Raw genomic sequence first — 12,250 nt, forward strand, 5'->3', positions numbered from 1 at the left:
GGGCAGGGAATATCGCAATGTCAGTTTTTTCCAATATCGTGCAGCCCTAGCTACCAGTCTCCGACGTCCAATCACAGATCCAAAGATATAATAATATCCCTATGGAAGCCAGTAGTTTAGGCGGCGGTTTTAATGATATTCCTGCATGAAACAACCTTTAAAAAGCAGTCTTTCCACAGCCTGTGCTGAATTTACAGCAGGGTGTTTGATCTCACTATCATGGTGCATGCGTCTGAGCAAACATACAACATTGCAGTCACACGGATACGGCAGCACATTGATCAAATCATCAAATCAAGTGTTGAACTTGAATGATTTGTGTCTTGTAAGGACATACAGGCTAGGCACCACAAATATGGTGCATGACAGAAATAAAACTGATCTATCTAGTATCTATCCAGTGCACCTGGGAAGTAAAACTTCATGAAATATTATTATATCTTTGGATCCGCGATTGGACGTCGGAGACGGGTAGGAGAGCGTTTTGAACACTCTACTTCCCCAATTTCCTTATGCTACGCTGTGTGATGCTAGTTGAGAGTGGACCACAGAGGAACGGAGAACAGTCAGGCTGGGGACCTTCAACCTGCCTCTCGTCTCAACATCGCCCAGCAGATACAGGTAGAGCTGTTGTGTGGTGTGTTTCATTTCATGTTCACATGGATGACCAACAGAAGTTTGATGACCACTATTGACAAAGGCGCATTATCTCACAACACTACTATAGACGGTTTTCACAGAATGGCCAGTCCTCCACTTTAATGATTTTTTTAATGCAACAGGAAGTGAGCTGGGGTTCAATTTAGAATGTTTTTGTTGTCAAGTTAAAACCATTTATAATAAGGCATTATGACTGCATACAACCACACATAACATTACACTGCGTCATTGTATGGTAACACACTTGTCTGCTATCTTGTCTCTTGTGTCTGCTTCCAGGGCCAACCAAGTGATGCATCTGCCTCCCCCTCTGTCCAGCCAATGGACACCTCCACTGCCATCCACTCCAACTCCTCACACCTCTTCTGCCCAGTCTGAGGACAACAGCCCATGCTGGACCCAAGTAAGAAAACATCTGCATCTCACACTGGATATGCAGTACAAGCAACTTAAAAAAAAAATCTACTCCAAATTACAGGATTATTATTAACTTGTTGGATTAAATGTGGATGCAGGGGAATGTGATTGGCTCATTGTTGTTATACAATCTCTTTACTTCCACGGTGATAGACAGCTTGAAGTCTGGCATTGTAAGTGTGTATCTAACTTCTGTATCATGATGTACTTACTGCCGGGCACATTATAGAGAGCCAAAGTGAACGTCACTTCCTGCCTTTCTCTCGGTACGAGCATCTGGAAAAATATGAATGGGGGTGAATGGTGAGAGACAATACTTTTTTGATCCCGTTTGAATTCTGCCACGGGGTACACATGTACATTTGTCAATTTAAAAGATAACTTTGCAAGTCAAGAAAGTCGCAGTTTGTTCTGAAACTGAAACGTAAGGTTTAGTTTTGTCAATCAACTACATCTCTCGTGTCTCACAATACGTCACACCATCAACAACGTGGACTGGCAGGAGAGATGTCACTTATGCGACTGGTTGTGCATAGTCTTTCTGATTTATAACTTATAGTGGCAAAAGTTGGTAAAAGTTCTTGACTTGCATGGTTATCTTTTAAATTGACACAAAATTACATTTGTACCCCGTGGCACAATTCAAACAGGATCAAAAAAGTATCGTCTCTCGCCGTTCACTCCATTCATATTTTTTCAGATGCTGGTACAGAGAGAAAGGCAGGAAGTGACGTTCACTTTGGCTCTCTATATAATGTAAATCCAGCTTACAGTCCCTGGCTGGCTCACTATGCTGCTTCCCAGCCGGGGAGAAAGGCGCTGCCGTCATGCCGCCAGGAATGAGCCATGAACCGCGGATGGGACATTGTGAATAGCGATATTCTAGAATGAGAGTTATGAAAAGCCAATTAAATTACATAGGCCTTTGCATTAACATTAATCCAAGTAATCTTTTGCATGCTTATCTGCACAGATATGGACATTTCCGGTGATCTGTGCCTCCTTGTGCTGTTTGATGCCCGCCCGGTAGTGATGCGCGGGTCACCCAGAACCCGCCGGGTCCCGCGGGCTGGGCCGCCCCGCAGGCGGGCTGGGTTGGCAAATTATGAAAATATCGCGGGTGCGGGCGGGGCAGGCTCAGAACGTGACAAAGCAACATTATTAAATAATTTAGAGCAATGAAACACGCAGAGTAATTAACCTTAAAGACGTTAACTCTCTCTCGCATGTAGGTACACACAATCAGACAGACTCCTGCTGCACTCTCTATAGCCTACATGGAGTAAAGAAACGCTTCAATGAGGTAGCCTATGTGCTCTCAAAACAAACACTTTGGAAGGATTATTCGCTGTAATTATTATTTTGAAGTGTCCATATAATGCCACCGCAGATTTTCTGTTGTGGACTCGACTGTGATCTATTTGTCAACTTTACTGCAACGTGAGTAGGCTGTGAACAATTGAGTGCGCATGAGGTAATTAAAAGAAATCAGACAGCGAGTCTGGCCGTATCTGCAAGCCGTGTGCGCACCTGCTGCACTACTACGTTTAGCCTACTACTGCAACAATTGAGAGCGCATGAGGTAATTAAAAGAAATGGGGAAGAATAAGAACTGTTTCTGTAGCCTGCCTAGTGCCTACCTCTATACCTGCTACCTCCATTTGAAACACTGCGCGGTCACGCCATCCGCACTTTGGGGAAGCGTAGTCGGTCGCGCTATCTGAAGACCATGGATTAATTGAAGAAAGACCGACATGAAAGCAGCAGCGCAACTCATCCAGAGCAGGCCTAGGCTACAACTGTTGTCGCGCAGGGCAGCATGTGAGTGTCTGTGTGTGTGTGTGTGTCTGTGTGAGAGAGAGAGAGGGGGGAGAGAGACAGAGTTATTAGCTGCTTTGCACACCTTGGAAGCTCTGCTGTGCTCCTCCTGCGTCCGGAGACATATTACATTAAATTGGCCGTTGCGGGCTGCTGGGTTGGGCTGGGTTCGGAATTTTCAGATATTTTAACGGGGCGGGCGGGGCGGGCTGGCTCCGATGACGGGTTGGGTTGGGGCGGGCCTTAAAAAAACCTGACCCGCGCATCACTAGAAAGTAGACATCATTATTGTAGTAAGCTAAATTATTTCATACTTGTAAAATAAAACTAGAGAAATTATTCCATTTTCGATTTGGGTCTTTTGAGAGGGGGGTGGGTCGTTCTCGCGTGGGATCCTTACGTCACCTGACAACTTGGTTTTCACTTTGAAAAACATGTCAAAGAAGCTGTCTGAGAGAGCCAAGTCATTAAAAAAATCGATCCTAACCCCTAAACTAAAGATTATTGCTCCTAAGGGACCCTAAAGCTGCGTTCACACCGACCTATTAAAGTTTTTCGCTGGCATCGAAAATACGCTCTCCGCCCGGGATGAAATATCCCAGCTCGAGCTAAATTACGCTGGCATCAGTCGCTCCCTGTTCAACGCTGATTGGCTGCCGTGTGAGAGTGTGTCAAATATCACACTGGCTTGGAACAAACCGCTGGTTATTGTGTGGCAACAAACCGCATTGACAGCTGACATGAAGGCTACGTTCACACAGCCAGCCTTAGTGCTTGAATCTAATCTTTTCCCACCTAAGTGACTCAGGTCAGTCTTTTTTATGACTGTGTGAACAGTACAAGTCACATTGAAAGTTACTTTTTTAAAGACGACCTGGGCTACTTTCAAATGTGGAAAAACATCAGATTCGAATCTGATGTTTTGGAATGTGACTCCGGTGTGAACAGACATCTTGCCCATATCTGACTTAATGCTTCAATGTGACTTTTACGTCATTCCAGAGCGACATTCGTCACTATTCTGCACTGGCGGGAGGAGGGAGGACCAGATTGTGATTACAAACATGGAGGACAGCTGCGAGGGAGGTAATCAGTGGAGGAACAGTGAGGTTTTAGACCTCATAAGTATTAGCAAGAAGTAGCAGCTATTGCTCCACAGAAAGCCATTATTAAAAAAAAATCTAAAAGCTCTCTTCCTCGCTATCATCTGCACCTATATTCCCTGTCTTCCACTGCACAATAACTTGTAAATTGAACCGTAAACAACAGATGAAACAACATCGTCAGCTACCGCCATGTTTACTGCTGTCTTCTTCTGGGTTTATGTAGAACAGCAGTGTGCTGCACATGCGGGTCACTTCAGGTCCGCGACCTGTTCACACTAGGGATGTCACGATACCAGAAATGTAGTAGTCGATGCCGATACCAGTGAAATTCCACGATACTCGATTCTTTTCGATACCACGGTAAAAATAAAAACAAAGCGATAAATCCCATGTAGTTCAACATACACTCCTTTATTAGAACCATTTGAAGTGATGTGTAGCCTTCATTATTTAAAACAAACAATACTGTGTGCGTTTAAACAGAACAAGTGGCATGTCGCCTTAAAGTAAAGAAAATACAATACTGTGTGGTGATGAGGTTTCTAGTTTCAGTGTAGAGTTTGGGGATCTCTGTGTACATGAAGTAATTCCTACATGGTAGCTCATATCTGGGGTTGAACTTTTCAAGCATTTTCTGGAATCCATGCTTTTCTACGGTGTAGATGTAGATAGGAACTTTGTCCATGCATATGAATTCAGCAACTGCCCAATCTAATTTCCGTGCTTCATGTGAGTCATGGTCATATTTTTTGAGCTTCAGAAAAGCCTCCGTTATTGTTGGCTGTTGCTGCTGCTGTGGCTGTTGCTGGCTTTGCCCTGGCCCGGCCCTGTCCTCCTGGTCCAAGTCCTCCTCTGGCTCATACTGTGAAAGAAAATATATATTTAATTTAGAAGGTAGGCTACAGCTTAATGACTATAAAAACAACACACACACACACACACACACACACACACACACACACAGTGCAAGCAGTAGTTTACTGACATGGAGTGGTGACATTTAAAACGTTTTTTTTTAATCGTTTTTTTTGACAGAGTGAACGGTAGCCTATTCCAACCGCGCACACACACACACACAACTAAACAGCAATGCCAGCCTTCCTTCTCAAACAAAACGTTTGATAACTTATTATTTCAGGCTTGTTTAACATTACCTTAGGTAACGTTATTAATAGATGGACAATGACAACATGTGTTAACACGTTGTCAAGTTACGTTACGTTGAAATGAAACGCACTCACCTTGAAATCTTATTATTTCAGGGTTGTTTAACGTTAGCTTAGGTAACGTTATTAATAGATGGGCAATGACAACACGTGTTAACAACACGTTACGTTACGTTGAAATGAAACGCACTCACCTTGAAATCTTTGTAGAGGTCTGGATGTCGGTCTTTTAGATGCTTCGCTAAGTTGGATGTGTTTCCCCCTTTCAGCGTTTGCATACAGGTTTATCGGGTTCAATTATTAATCCATGCTCATCAGCCTCGGCTCGAATCCAAAGTACTTCCATCCCGACTTTTGGTGTTTTTCTTGGCAACTAATGGAGGGGCAGCTGTCGCTGTAGTTGTTGAAGAAGCAGATGCGGGTGCCGCCGCCATGTTGCATGTTGTTCTCCTGTGTGTAGTGTGTGGGTAGGTAGTCACGTGTTCACGGCTGCGAGTCTTAAAAAAAAAAAAAAAGGTTGCCAGATAACTGCTGATTTACAGCCCAAAAACAACACAAATGAAGCAACCAGATTTGCCTCCTCGGTTCCCGTCGGTACTTTGGGTATTGGAGGAAAGCGAGTACCGTCACGTTTTCAGAATGTTGGTATCGACTTGGTACCGAAGTATCGGTTCTCATGACATCCCTAGTTCACACTGGAGTCTGATATGGGCCACTTTTAAAAAGTCTGTGTGAACAGCCACACAAAAAATCAGATGTGAGCAACAAGTCAGATTCAAGCACTAATGTTTGCTGTGTGAACATAGCCGAAATGAAGTCTGTACTAGCTCACGTTAGGAGCACGCTGATAGGCTTAGCTTGTAAACAACTACAGTGGCTCGTAGTGGACGAATATCATGACATTGCGTAACGTTATAGCCCCCAGATGTCCGTCAATTATTGTGCCTGTTGACGAGCGATTTAAACAGAGCGACAGAGTGATTCCATAGGGTTGAATCAAGCGACAGAGAGAAAAATAAATATCTTGGTGTGAACACAGCTTTAGGAGCAAGAAATAAACGAGCACAGAATGATTAAAAAATGAGGAGGCTCTAGTTAGTCTCAAGAGATCAGAATGAGCAACAGATTTTTTTGCTATGGTTAGATGGATAACAGTGAAACTATGATCAATATAGTATTTTTTCTATGTTCTCCAATTGTGTTAACTATTAACTACTACTAACTTAACTACTTTATTCAGAATTGACATCACAACATACGTTTACTTGCATTTCACTTATGGTTATCCGCTTGTGTAAAGTAAAGGTAAAGTCCCACTGATTGTCACACACTTGAGTGTGCGAAATTTGTTCTCCGCATTTGACCCATCCCCTGGGGGAGCGGTGAGCGGCAGCAGTGCCGCGCTCGGGAATCATATGGTGATCTAACCCCCCAATTCCAACGCTTTGATGCTGAGTGCCAAGCAGGCAGGCAAATGGGTCCCATTTTTATAGTCTTTGGTATGACTCGGCCGGGGATCGAACTCACCTCCCAGTCTCAGGGCGGACACTCAAACCACAAGGCCACTGAGCTGGTGTAAGCACACAAATTGAAATATATCATGAAACGACAATGGTTTAAGCAAGTGTACTAAAACTTTTGACTGAGTAATGGCTAACTTAAGTTCTGGCCAAGGGACAACAGTTGGAAATTAGCCATCTGGCTAACACTGTCACATTGACAGTGATGTTATGTGCACTGTAGTGCGAAAGCATGTGAACTAAGCACAAGGCCAAAACACATGCTGTGTGGCACTAAAAATCATTTCCCAAGGTTGGCAGGTCTGCTGTAGCAAGAGTGAGCAAAATCTCAGAACACTGGCAATTGTACAGGAAAGAGGAAATGTCACAATTAAAAAAAAGAAAGATAGTGGAATATCCTCAACTGTTATGTACACAAGGCTGAATTAATTCAGTGATAAGCTCAGTGTCTTCTTGCCCCTAACTGTAACTTCTGTTCCAGCTACTAATGTTGGAGAAGACTTGCTGCACTCACTCTCCCGGGATGAAATCAACAATCTTTTTCCCGGTCCTGAAAACTTCCTGAGGCTGTATGGCACCTTGTGATGTGAGACAAAAGGGTCAGTGCAGGGAGCACGTCAGTGCAACACCAGCCCCCTGCAGGAAGCACCAGCACCCCAGTGCAACACCAAGATCACAGTGATAACATGTATGTGGTATTGCATTTAATATACTGTATGCATCTGTGAGTCTTTGGATGAAAACGTTAGGCCACGCAACAGCTTTAGTGTCTGTCCAGGGATCTTAGTATTCCATTCATTTGTAAGAGTTTGGAAACCTAATATTTCCCAATACTTTTTTCTTCTGATGTAACCTGCAGCCAGCACCCAAGTGCCATGCCGATCTGAAACCAGCAATGCCAGTCACCTGCAATGAGCACCGCAGAGCAACGCCAGGATAGCAGTGATGAAACATGTATGTATTTTTTAATACATTAGCCCACAGTCCACATACCTTTTGTTTTTGGGTCATGGTTTCACTACGCATTTTATGCATAAGGAGAAAAAAATGCTTCCATTTCTAAAATGGAAGCATGGAAAATGGAAATGCTTATTAGCAAAAAATCTATTTCTGGTCTATAATATGAAAGTATAAAAAAACACTTGCAAATGTAAAAGTGCTTCTTAGCCATGACTACTTGTAGGATAACCTAGGTAATAACATTACGAGACATTGTACATTTTATTTTCGAAGCAAATAGATAGCCGGAGCTACTTTCCTGATAAAACAGGAAATGTCAGGAAAGTAGTCTCTTATGGGGTTGTGTTTCTGTGGCTTTCTCTTTAAAGCTGGAGTGAGTACATTTACAATTGCTGGAGTGAGTACATTTACAATTTGTTTATATAAACAAATGTCCATTACGTTCAAGGCATTGCCAAACAAGTTCCCACAATGCTGTATTTCTCAATATACCAGAGTTTTCAATCCGACACAGTCGTGCCCGACAGGTAGAAAACTCAGGTATACTGAGAAATGCACAGAGAGAGTTATGTGGTGCAGATAGGCTTAATCAGCATTGTGTGAAGTCGTTTTGCAATGGCTGAATATGTGCATAGCATAAACATTTGTTTATGTTATGCACTCCAGCTTTAAGCAGCGAGGCCCAGTTCCATGTCTTTACGGTGAGACTTGTGCAGTATATTGGATACTGCATGCCTACATTATGTTTTGTACTTTGTCATTTTCACAATGACATAAGGAGAAGTGTTCACACTGTGATTTTTGTTTTAAGAGTCGCTTTATTGAAACTTGGTTTCAGTATCTGGTCAGCAAAAAAATTATACAAAATCTTTTTCTCCGATTTGATGTATAATGATTGTTTTAACTGTGATGGTTTTTCTAATTGGTAGTTTTCTAATCTTTTACATTGACTTTTGTCATCTAGGTTTCAGAAGACCCAAACGGTTTCCTGCGCCAACAACCTCTATCATCTCCAGTTGTGGTCATCAGTGAGGAAAACTGCATGATCGCCATGGGAGCATGCCAGTGGCGACCTTCGAAAGAGATCGGTTGAAAGAGGGACTTGTCTACCCGATGGCATATTATTATGTCCTACACCTCACTTACTCCAAGTGTGACTCAACAGTGCTCTCAGTACTGCAAGCTGAGATCCACCATGATGCCATCCGTGATGGACATTCAACCCCTTCCTACAAAAAGCCTATGGGCGAATGGAAGGCCTTCATGAGTGAGGTGAGTGTGAGAGAGTGAGGGACAGGCAAATGGAAGGCCTTCATGAGTGTTCTTTTTTTGGAGGAAAAATATATATTGGTCTGCCATCACTGTAGAAATGTCTTAAAACCTTGTCAATTGTTGTCTGAGCTTCAGTTCTGTGTTGTAACAGTCATGTTCTGCCATTTCACATTCAAGACCTTTTAAATGTGTTATTTTTTCGATGTGAATATATATGTTCTCAATCATGATGTTCATTTACGCTGAGTTAAAAATAATTTGCGTGCTTTTAAAACAAATAATTTTATGTTACATGCATGTGACATTGTGTCCATGTGGGGGTGTGCGAAGAGTGCTGCAAGTGGTGCTCTGCTTTAACTCCCTGTCGTGGGCGTCCCCCCCCCTCCTCTCTTTCACTCATTCAGAGCTTCAACACAACAAACATGGCTGCTGTGAGCACATACGGTCTTGTCCGGTCTTGTCTTGGACATGGACAGAGCGAAATATGGGATTATTTTGCTTACGTTACATTGCTGACAGTGACAGGGACTGACACTACATAGCCCGTCAGTAAACAATGTTTAAAAGTGCGGAGGCGAACTGGCGAAGGGAGCTGACCAAACGCCGACAAACATCCCGACTTAAAAGAGCAACAGGTTAGCGAATGTGATCGATAACCTAATTACATTCCCTCAAATAAGTTTTTTATTTTGTGACGAGCAAACATTTTTCACCGTCAGTTTGACGAGGAAATGTGCTCAGTACGAGCGACCCTCTGCCAAGTAACATTATTGAGTCATGACGCTGTTTATTTAATAGGGTGATCTGGTTGTAAAAATAAAACATTTACATCAGAAAGACATTGAAAGCAGTGATTGATAAATGAAATCCAATGTTTTTCTACAAATTGCATCATTGGGAGGTTGATTCTGGCACTCAATATTAAGGGTGGGCAATATATCGATTTTATATCAATATTGTGATATGAGACTATACATGGCAAGGCTGTCCAAACCCTTTTGAATGGGGGCCAGATTTGATAATGTGAAAATACCTGGGGGCCAGCTACTTTCTGTTGTATCTGAATTCTGTTGAATTGATACAGTACATAGAAGTTATGGCAAACTTAGTCTCGACGCCAGACCCATGAGAGTTCTTACGCTGATACACTAGGTTACTGCATGCTGCAGAGCTCTCTCTGGGTCTGGGACACTTTCCCTCAGAGGGCTGGTTATGGGAGGGAACCGTTCACTTGGCCAGTCATATGCCAGTGATGGCTTCAGTCCTCTCCAATCAGTAACGACTTTGCGATCAGACAACACGGGAGGCGCAGCCCATTTGCTCTCTCATCGGTGCTACGACCTGTCACTCATTCAATTTCAACCCGCCTTCAAAACCAGCAGTGGCTGTTAACTGGCACAGACTCACTTATGTAGTATACGGAGCGCAGCGATTCAACGTAATATTTGAGTCTGGGGAGAGACTATGGCAAACTAAGACAGATGGAATTGAATGCTTATGGGAGAGGAGAGTGACTGCTGTGAGGAAGATGTTGAAGATGATGATGGCTAAGACACATCCTTGTTTTACTCCTACTTTGACGTAGAAGGGTCAGACTGTTGTCCACTTATTTGAACGTGGGCTTGCATGCCGTCATGAAATAGCTTTAGAATGGAGAGGAATTTGGGTGGGACTACAAATCGACTGAGTAGGTCCCAGAGTAGCTTTTGATTTACTGTGTCGAATGCCTTCGAGAGATCAATGAAAGCCATATACAGGTCTTGCTTATGTTCTCTGCACTTCTCCTGGATCCAGGCAGTGGTGGCCGATACAAATTGGCACTGACCTCAAACTATCCAATCAGACAAAAGTTGACATTTTCTCGGAAACGGAAGGTCAGATCGAGATGCCTATAAAGGACTATAATATATTTTCTCACCCCAAATCCATCCATGAGTCTCTACGAGTTACAGTTGCAGAGATACGTCCGCCCTGCATGCAGGACTACAGGAGAGACATAGAGGACAGCGAAGTTGGGGGTTTAAGTCACTGATCAAACACTCGATTTCAGTGATTGCTGTCAGAATATAGAGCCATTTAACACTTATTTTAACACAAAAACATTGCTGAATGTACCTTTAATGTGATAATCTAATTTCTTACGTTCTGAAAATAAATCCTGTTTTCTAAAATTCTGTATTCAATGTTGATTTTTTTCTTTTTGTGATACGAAAGTTTTGACATCAACCAGATTTAAATTTCTACCCATGTCTAGCCAACATTGGAGGCTGATGCCTAGCCAACGTTGGAGGCTGATGTCTAGCCAACGTTGGGTTTTAATGGCAACCCCAACCAAAATTCTGTGTCTATATAACGTTGGAGGCTGATGCCTGGCCAACGTTGGAGGTTGACGTCAAAACCCCATGTTGAGTAGACATCAACCCCAACCAAAATTCTATGTCTATCCAATGTTTGAGGCTGTCTATCCAACGTTGGAGGCTGATGTCTAGCCAACGTTGGGGGCTGATGTCTGCCCAACGTTGGGATTTGATGTCAACCCGATTTTAATTTCCAACCAAAATTCTACATCTATCCAATGTTGGATGCTGATGTCTAACCAACGTCAGAGGCTGATGTCTATCCAACGTTGGAGGCTGATGTCTTGCAAACGTTAGGTTTTGACGTCAACCAGATTTTCATTCTCAACCAAAATTCTACATCTATCCAACGTTGGAGGCTGATGTCTATACAACGTTGGGGGCTGATGTCAGCCCAACGTTGGGATTTGATGTCAACCCGATTTTCATTTCCAACCAAAATTCTACATATATCCAACGTTGGATGCTGATGTCTAACCAACGTCAGAGGCTGATGTCTATCCAACGTTGGAGGCTGATGTCTTGCCAACGTTGGGTTTTGACGTCAACCAGATTTTCATTCTCAACCAAAATTCTACATCTATCCAACGTTGGAGGCTGACGTCTATACAACGTTGGGGGCTGATGTCTGCCCAACGTTGGGATTTGATGTCAACCCGATTTTCATTTCCAACCAAAATTCTACATATATCCAACGTTGGATGCTGATGTCTAACCAACATCAGAGGCTGATGTCTATCCAACGTTGGAGGCTGATGTCTTGCCAACGTTGGGTTTTGACGTCAACCAGATTTTCATTCTAAACCAAAATCCTACATCTATCCAACGTTGGAGGCTGACGTCTATACAACGTTGGGGGCTGATGTCTGCCCAACGTTGGGATTTGATGTCAACCCGATTTTCATTCCCAACCAAAATTCCACATCTATCCAATGTTGGATGCTGATGTCTAACCAACGTCAGAGGCTGATGTC

General features: G+C 43.1%; 1 long non-coding RNA gene across 1 annotated transcript; it reads left to right on the forward strand.

The window, feature by feature from the left end:
- Positions 1-513: 513 nt before the first annotated feature.
- On the forward strand, positions 514-7,257 carry LOC310781854. Its single transcript, XR_014552986.1, has 3 exons — positions 514-621; positions 940-1,063; positions 7,169-7,257. It is a non-coding gene; the product is annotated as an uncharacterized lncRNA (long non-coding RNA).
- Positions 7,258-12,250: the final 4,993 nt, after the last annotated feature.

This window comes from Poromitra crassiceps (genome assembly GCF_964638095.1).
Source record: "Poromitra crassiceps genome assembly, chromosome: 8".
In the NCBI taxonomy this organism is placed as follows: Eukaryota; Metazoa; Chordata; class Actinopteri; order Beryciformes; family Melamphaidae; genus Poromitra; species Poromitra crassiceps.